The sequence below is a fragment of the Prunus avium genome, chromosome 6 (assembly GCF_965620075.1).
Source record: "Prunus avium chromosome 6, drPruAviu1.hap1.1, whole genome shotgun sequence".
Classification (NCBI taxonomy): domain Eukaryota; kingdom Viridiplantae; phylum Streptophyta; class Magnoliopsida; order Rosales; family Rosaceae; genus Prunus; species Prunus avium.
The window spans coordinates 28,073,067-28,082,049 of NC_142289.1; the positions used below are offsets into that span (position 1 = coordinate 28,073,067).

Genomic DNA, 8,983 nt, shown 5'->3' on the forward strand with positions numbered 1-8,983 from the left:
GAATAGTCCTTTTCTTTGTACACCTAATAGAAAGATGAATAATTGATAACTTGCACCTTGAAAAAATGGCTTAGACTAATTCTTTTCTATGACTTCAACTACCAAAAAGGATTTCGTAATGTATGTGCAATAAGAACATAATTGAATTGAAATTAGAATGGGAAAGTCCATAAGGATTTTATGCTAAAGATTACTTAATTAAAACCTTTAATCTCAGTCTAGGACTTTTAATCCTTGAATTGCATATATGAATGACTAAACGATCAACAATTTAATTGATTTTTGGAGATTTGATTTTTTATTCTATGAGTCTGGTTAGGGCTTTATGTCCCCCGTAGTACTTCTTAGTTATTCAATAAATTCTATGAGTCGGGTTTATTATAGATGTTTTGTCAAAAAGATTTGAGTATTTTTCAATGTGAGTAATTTTTGAATCTGACACCTTAACGAAAACGGTAGTACTAATAACCCACAAACTGATAAGTACCAAAAAGGTACACGTTTCAAACATGACTAAAAAGAAAATGCCTGGCAACGTATTTATATATGATATATAAATATGATATATCGTGTGGCTCTTCGATCTGCAGTTTCTGGGAAGATTATTTTTTGGTAAATCCAACGCCAAATTCCAACGCCAAATTCCAAGTAATGTAAAAAAGATTGAAATGAAAATGTAATGTAAATCCAACGCCAAATTCCAAGTAATATTATCATAAAAATAATCCCAGTCAAAATTTTATTTTCATTTTCCAGGAATGTGTGTTGTTCACGACGAGTAAACCACTGCTCCAAGCAACCGCATGCGATTCAACAATCAAAGGTTTGATCAAACGCCCTTCTGTTGAACGGCAATGCAAAGTCTGAAACCAATTTAGCACAAAGATCACATCTTGTAGGATATTAGAGAATAGTCCTTTAACTTGTATTTTCTAAGAAGATGAATGATGGACATTCATCATTTTGGTGTGGTTGTAATTTGAATTCTAAAATGACCGTTAAATTGATTTTAATTTGAATGTCTAAGTATGATCCCTTGTGATAATAGCTTTCGTGTAACCTACATTAGCACTCCAACTGAACTTCTCTTTTGACCCTCTAGGCTTCATTTTTAATTACCCAAAAAAAAAATTATTTTTCTTTCGTCATGGAAGTGGCAATTATATAATTGCTTTAGTGGAGGCTTCAAAATGATCTTCCCCAAAACAAACAGGTGGCATGCAAGTGGGATCATCTTTAGTGGAGGCGCGCTCTATTGTCTCAATGTTGATGTTAGATTTCTCCGTAATTGTTAAAATCAAAAAGAAAATAAAACAAAATCACTGCGAGAGTTACCATATATTGGGAAGGGTTGGAGGCTTCAAAATTCAACTCACCATGCCCATTCATGGCCATAACTTAAGAGGAATTTGCTATGAGCTTTTGTGGAACTTACAATAATTGGCCGTCTCAGAATGTAGACGTTTAGCTTGAAATGCAAAATGGGCTTACAAGGATAATTGACCATATATAAACGTGGCTTGAATATAACCAGCACAGTTTTCGTTTCATTTCCCCTTCTTGGTGGTTTACTATTTGAACTTTTAGCTTGAAATGCAAAATGGGCTTACAAGGATGATGCAAACGACATGTCGTTTATATTCGTTTAGGACTCCAATCCAACAAATTAGCACGAATATCCATTGTTACATCTTTAAAGAGCTGTTTTGTAAAGAGCGAAACTACAACATGACATTGTTACAAAATTCACTACTCTACCACCTGCCTCGGATACTTCAAACTGTGACAAGATGAAGGGAATAATGCAAAACAGAGGTTTGCTCGAAGAAAGAGCTGCTGTGAATAATGCAAGCTACTAAAGGAAGTGCAACGATTATGCCTTCCTCACTTGAAAAAAGTAAGCTACAATTCATCGAGGGACCTTTTATCACCATTCCCCAGTGAGAACATCCAACGGAACAGTTGAGATAACTTACTGGCTACAGGCTTCTGCTCTTGTTGTTCCAGTTTTACATTGCACACAGAATTATAGTCATGCTTCAAATGAGGAGCAACTATTCTTTCCTGGAAAAACACAAATGGTAAAATGATAATGAGCTGAAAGATCATATCTATTAAATCTGAGAGTAGGGTAGGAACAATACCTTAAAAACATCAAGTGGACAGAAATCAGTGTAAACTTTATTGACTGCACATGATAGAACACACATCAAGAATATACAAGAGCACATCTCCTCAATCCGATCCCTTCATACACTCATTCTAGATGGGGTGAATTCTTTTGTGTGGATTGGCTTGATCGGTTGAGCAGGGGCACTTGTGTTTTATATGCATCTGTCTGGGAGTCTCTCCCATCAAGAAAAACTCTCAAGCAGTCCTTATTGCATTAGGAAATAAAAACCCTAGTCCATATTAATTAGGAATCCCTGTGGCCCATGTATTTAACTTAAACACTCATACAAAGGCTACGGGCCGAGTAGTAATTGAGTCCTTGATCAATATTGAGCCCAAGACAACCCTATGATGATTAGAAGACCACTTAAGTAGGTAATTGGAATAATCCAACGTCTTACAATCAGTACCATCACAACCCTAAACACCAAAACACAAAACAATATTATCTGAGAATTCAACACGAGGAAAAAACAGAGAGTAACCCGTTATAAGTTATAACTGAAACAGCTGGCCATTATTCGCCATTAAAAAAAATGTATGAAAAGAAATCTGTAATCAATACAAATTGCGTTCCTCGGGAATCTTTTAAGTTCAAAAGTGAAATCAAAGTCTGGAATCCGAAAATATTCGAGAATCATATGAGTTAAAATTAAGTAAGAATGGGGCCTTACTGACATTGGAATGGGATGTTCATTGTGCAGCACTTGCACAAAGTGCTTGTTTGATGTGTTGGCTGGACAACTGTACAGAACCAGCATGTTATTCCCACCAAAAGGTGCCACAGTATTGCCCCTCCAATTTCTCTTCTGGGGAGGCTTTGGAGGGAGTTGCAAGGACCGTTCCCTCTGTATTTTTTGAAATTCTGAAATATAGAGAACATAACACCTACTATGAGAACAGAATATAGAAGAAGCCATATACATGAGCATTCATATTCCCACCCGTGCAAAACCCAGATCATCCAAGCAAAATTAAGAATTTACTGAAGAAATCACTCACCAGATCCATCATGAAAAAGTCCAAGCAGGCATGAAAATGGAACCACAGTTTCTGCATGTGCGAACCTTAGCCTTGCCTTTTCGTAACTGCCAGGAGCATGTTTTTCTACAAAGAAAAGGGGAGGGGGAGAGAGAGAGTGAGAATTGGAATACCAGAAGTCATAGCTCACACACAATAAGATTTTGTAGGTTGAAAGTACGACTGCACAACAGCTTTTCCCCCCTTTATAAGTTCAAATGAAAAGAAACACAGCAACAAAACAAAGACATTGTAAAACTACATAATGCAAAGAATTCCACGTTTAACTGAAGTCCAAATAGACACTGACATATCCATGAGGTTTAATAGTCGTTAGGACACAGTATTATCCCGTTATGACAGCCTACTATTGGGTTACCTTCTTCAGCCTTAATAGCCTGCTCCATGGACTGCACAACATCTTCAAGTAAGGGCACTCCCATTCTATAGTTTATTGATTTACCATTGCCCTTTAGTATAAAGGCCTCCAAATCATCTGTCCACTCCAGCAAAGAAACCTAAACACAGGAGACTTTTTCGTGTAAATAAACAAACAAAAAACATTGAGATCGCGTAAATCTGTGTTTACTGATATTACTAAACCACAATCGAAGGGGACAACTATTGCATTCTTCAAAGTTATAATTTTTTTTTTTTTTGTAATTCAGTTTCAGCACAGAATGGCAGATAAACCGAAAGAAATTGGGGTTGTGACAACCCAGTCTGGCTCCACCCAATCCCACCAACTAAGAAGGTGTATAATCAGTTTGTGTGTGTGCATGTGTTCAAAAATCGAGGAAAAATATCAGGACTGCAGAATACCTTGTAGTTTTGGCAACAATCATGAAACCTCAGCATTGTATCACTTGCACGGCTTTCGCTGGTTACAGCAAAAGCTCGATGACGCCCTGGTCCAAGACTTCCTTTCCCACTAAACAATCCCATGCCAAATGCCACAGCACTGGCTGATGCCCGAGGGACCTATCCACAGCCAGATAGATATAATTAACTTCGATCAGCTTAAAGTCTCAACCTGAGAATGAGAATTACTCCAAACATTGGAATAGAAAATTGCCAAGCCTAATAGATGACTATTATTCCATATTCAAAGTTACCAACAATCTATAAAACAAGGCTGATCATGGCAATAATTTATCCTGTATAGGGAAAACATACTTTAGTGCCTTTTTATAACAAAAAGGGAAGAAAGAAAACCCTAGAACAAAGCTTACCTGTGTTGCCTTTATTGCATAAACATCTGGATGGTAATCATCATTAAACAAATTTGGAAATCTTGCTCGAGTCCTGATTCCAAGATCATAGAGTTCATCCTCTCCTTGGATAATTAATTCTCCACCTTTCAGTTTTCCTTTCCAAGGAGATTTCCAACCCTTTAACCAACCAGGAAGTTTTTCCAAAGATAGGTTCTGTTCTTCGGCTTCTCTTAGTAACACCTCCAGATGAGCTGCCAAGTTGTCCAACTCTTTAATCCGTTTCTTGGTAGGAGAACGAGTTCCATGCCTTGCCTGATAATATAAGTTGTATAAGGAGCCTTAAATGTGCCATTCTCTAGTTCAGGCATTAAAAGAATTTAACTTGTGGAAAGCCAGCAAGCTAAACAAATGGGCAGAAGTCATGCTAAAAATATCACATCTTATAACTAAACATACAACCAGAATACATTCATGCAAACTATAAATATACAGACACAAACTCACATTTCATACAGAACAAACTTATTTGCACTTTGACTCTTCAAATCTAAGTTATTCCTGATAGTAGAATCTATTAATGCCTCTTTGTGTAATGCTTGTGTAAGCACTAAACACACAAGATGAAAAAAGAAATTTACCACAAGATTTAAGTGGATGGGAGTACATCCATCGGGAATCTTCGATGGTACAAATGAACTGTCCGCAATGTCTTTAACAACACCGTATCTGCAACAAGAGGTGGTATTTCATCAAATTTTAATTATAATTGACACATGTTAATTGACACATGTACTTAGTATTACTTGAATTATTTTAACATAGAGATTAAAAAAGTTATTTCGAGTTAACCTAGAGTCACAGCCCAGGGCCCAAAACTCTAGGGGGAACAAAAATATAATTTTTCAGCCTATGTATTTACATTAACGAAAAACAAACCCACAAACCGTCAATGTCCCAAAAGGAAGTTGCCGTAATCATTAATTATGGCAGCAACAAACCTCTTTGAGATTCTCTAGGAAACTAAATATAAATGATATAATATAATATTTCAAAAAACAAAAATTAATGAAACTAAACATATGGAAACAAAGAGTTCTTAACCAAAAAAAAAAAAAAAAAAAAAAAACCAAACAAACGTTCTTATCTTAGCCAAAAAAAAAAAAAAAAGAAAGACCTGGTAGTGGCAGCAACATACATAGGAAGCTTTAGCAATTTGAAAGTCTTTTCTTTGTGTCGTTCTTTTTTATAAATAGATGTATAATAGGATTTTTGTAAGAGACATCTTTGTTAACTTATTTTTCATTTTTATTTGTTTTAGCAAAAAACTCAACAGAGATTCTTGTTCCTTACAATTAGAAATTTCAAGTTTCGAGTTAAGGAAAAAAATGCTCAAAATCCAAAATTTACTATTCTTTATTCATTAATTTTATTGTTATTGTTTGTGTTTTTATAAAAATTAAAAAATGTTACCTAATAAAATTAATTTGTTAATAAAAAAATTTGTAATTTGAATTTGTAATTTGTCTAAAAGGGCACACTCTAGAAATTTGCTCTGGGCCTTAGAAGACCCAGTATTGGCTCTGATCACTGCCACACGCATCCAGTATGTGAATTGTTTCCTACCCTATGGAATTTGTAAAATGATTTCATGAAAACCCAAAGGAGGCTGACTTTATGTTGTAATTGGGCTATGTTCGTGGAATTTTAACATTTCTCTAATAACGCAGGTAATCTATATTTTGTATTGTAAGCAATTTGTTATGTTTATAGATGTGCTATGATCTATGAAGCTACAGCTGATGGTCTTGTTCAATCTCAACCATATAAACTCTCATCAATGAGCGGATCTTTTACACTATACAAATCTCAAAATAGTTGAGATTGAACAATTGCAACCATTGCATAACTGTGAATTTTCAGTGATATGCGGCTGGGCTGGGGAGCCACAGTGTTGGTCTAGTGGTGAGGGCAGTGTGGTTGTGCGGCGGGGCTGAAGAGATGTTTGGTGGTGATAAAACATGGGTGTTGTGTGGCGGGCGGCGCGCCAAAGACATGTTTGGTGGTGGTAAAACATGGATGTTGTGCGTGATGACTTTTAATTCAAAATTTATTTTTAAATTTTATGTTAAAATAAAAGATCAAATACAATAAACCCCCTAAATTTTGGGGTAAATTATAAACTCATATCCAATATTTATTGACCTGTTTGACTAGGACACAAATTTTACGGAATCTTTCAAAATACACCCTCCTTTACTAATTCTATAAATAGAGGCATCAAACTATGACATGGCAATTGTATATCCTATTTTTATGCTGAGGTGGCATAAAAAATTAATAAAAAAATCTCTACTTTTTTATATTATAAATTAAGTAAAAATCAAAAATCAAATTTATAAATGAATAAAATAATATAAACTTAAATTTTTTTTATTTACAAAAATTAAAAAAATACAAAGTCCCATCCTAACCAATATCCATCATACCCACCAACCTCCCATCCACGCAGTGCTGGACCACTGTACCCACCCTCCTCCAACAACGAACCCAACTGTCACCCCACAGCAAACTCGAGTGGTTTCGCCTCCCCGCTTACCCTCTCACTCTCTCTTCCTCTCTCATGGACCCAAAGCCCATACCCCTCTCGGCCTTAGATCTAGGTAGGAGCTGTTGGTCCTCCGTTAGAGAATGGCGGCGGGGTGCGATGATAAGATGTTGTTGCTCCTCAGATATGGGTAGGAGCTGTTGCGTCTCTGCAGCAATAAACAATTGCATAGACAAATTCTTCAAACTCACAAAAGATAATCATATTTTCCAGGAATGTTGAAACCTTTGATTTTGCTCAACTCGACCCCTACTCTCAACCTCATCGACAAAACACTGCCATTCCCCACTTCCCTCCCTGATTCCTATATCGCCACAGCCATACAGAACCAAATTCCAAATTGATTCTCAAAATTGCAAGATTACGAAATCGAGGAAACAGTGAGCACTAACCTAATCAAATTGATTCTTTCTTTCTCGGGAACTCTCTCCCCTACCCAGCCCAAATCCTGCCACACCCATAATGATAGCCTAGATCCACCATAGCCACCACCGTGCAGCCTCGGATCAGACCAATATCGACATCGAGACCAATCGAGGACCCAACCGTGAGGACTGCGTATTTTAAAGGTTGGCACTTTGGTTAAGCATGTCTTGGGCTTTGGAATTGTTGACTTCACCAATGAGGGTGAAAGCTGTATTTGATTAGGTCTATTCCAAGTGGGTTTTGATTCATGTGGACTATCTTGGTTATTCCTCTATGGTTCTTGTTTCAGATTCTCCTCTGCAATATGAGAGAGAGAGAGAGTTTGTAATTACCTTCATAATTTGGGGGGTTTACTGTAGTTAATCTTAAAACAAATTCATTATTGTTAAGTGTATGTAAATTTATTTAAAGTTTGACGATGTGGTATATGCCATCTCATTTGGGACTCAAATTTGGTGTCCCTAACAACACCCTAATATATTATATTGCTTTCATTTAACAGAGAGTATACTTGAAATTTATCTTCTTTATTTTTTTTACATTTATATATAAATCTATATGGGGGCGGATCCAGGACACCATATTTTTAACACAAGTTTTGACACAATTTTAGGACTATTAGATTACTCCCCTTTTAATGGATGAGATTAAGTCTGACATAACTTTTTGACATAAAAAATAAATTAAAATGTTTTTCTCTCTCCTCTCTCTATTTTCTCGAAAAGGTAAATTTCTATCACAAATTATTATTATTATTTTTTATCAGACCAAAAAAACTTCTTGATCTTTCTCTCTTTCTTTCTCAAAAAATTTGAAATCCCTCGTGTAGCATGAACTTTTTGTTGTTAGAGTTACTGCTGATAATTTGTTAATTAAGTTATGTTAACCCGTTATTATTTCTCATAACACATTTCCATCACAACAACCACCATTACCTAATAGAGAGAGAAAACAGAGAGAATGAATGAATGTCTATTCTGAATGAAGCAAGAGAACCAAAGCATCAAGATAGATTTTTCTTTATCTTTTTCTTTTTTTGAATTAAAACTCTAATATCAATTGATCAGAGAAAGATTGTCCAGAACAATTTGATGTTTAACAGAACAACTAAGAATAAGGACTTGTCTACCATATTTGCTTTAAAGCTCCAACAAGATAGAAAGCAACACAAACTACAAACCTAACTAGTGAACTTAGATAAGAGAGGTCCCATTCCCTTTCTTTTCTCCACCACCCCTTGATTGGGTGCTGGCAGTAAGGCTATCATTTCCTTTCTTGTATTGGTGACCTTGTGTAAGGTGTGCTTGGGAGGGTTCACCATGGCGACGGCTGCCTCGTCTAGAGATCAATAGCAGAGAACAGTTAAGGAAGAGAGAGAAAAATTATAATAATAATTTGTGATAGAAATTTACCTTTTCGAGAAAATAGAGAGAGGAGAGAGAAAAACATTTTAATTTGTTTTTTTTATGTCAAATTTAATCTCATCCATTAAAAGTGGAGTAATCTAATAGCTTGAAAATTGTGTCAAAACTTTGTGTAAGTTGTG

At 35.7% G+C, this 8,983-nt stretch overlaps 1 pseudogene across 1 annotated transcript; it reads right to left on the reverse strand.

Moving 5' to 3' along the window:
• Positions 1-1,745: 1,745 nt before the first annotated feature.
• LOC110769964 (uncharacterized) lies at positions 1,746-8,758 on the reverse strand (annotated as a pseudogene). Its single transcript, XR_015836484.1, has 11 exons — positions 8,726-8,758; positions 8,618-8,673; positions 5,045-5,132; positions 4,425-4,718; positions 3,908-4,173; positions 3,572-3,813; positions 3,175-3,279; positions 2,847-3,037; positions 2,574-2,592; positions 2,145-2,179; positions 1,746-2,064 (listed from the first exon to the last, which is right to left on the reverse strand). The product of XR_015836484.1 is annotated as an uncharacterized LOC110769964 (transcript).
• Positions 8,759-8,983: the final 225 nt, after the last annotated feature.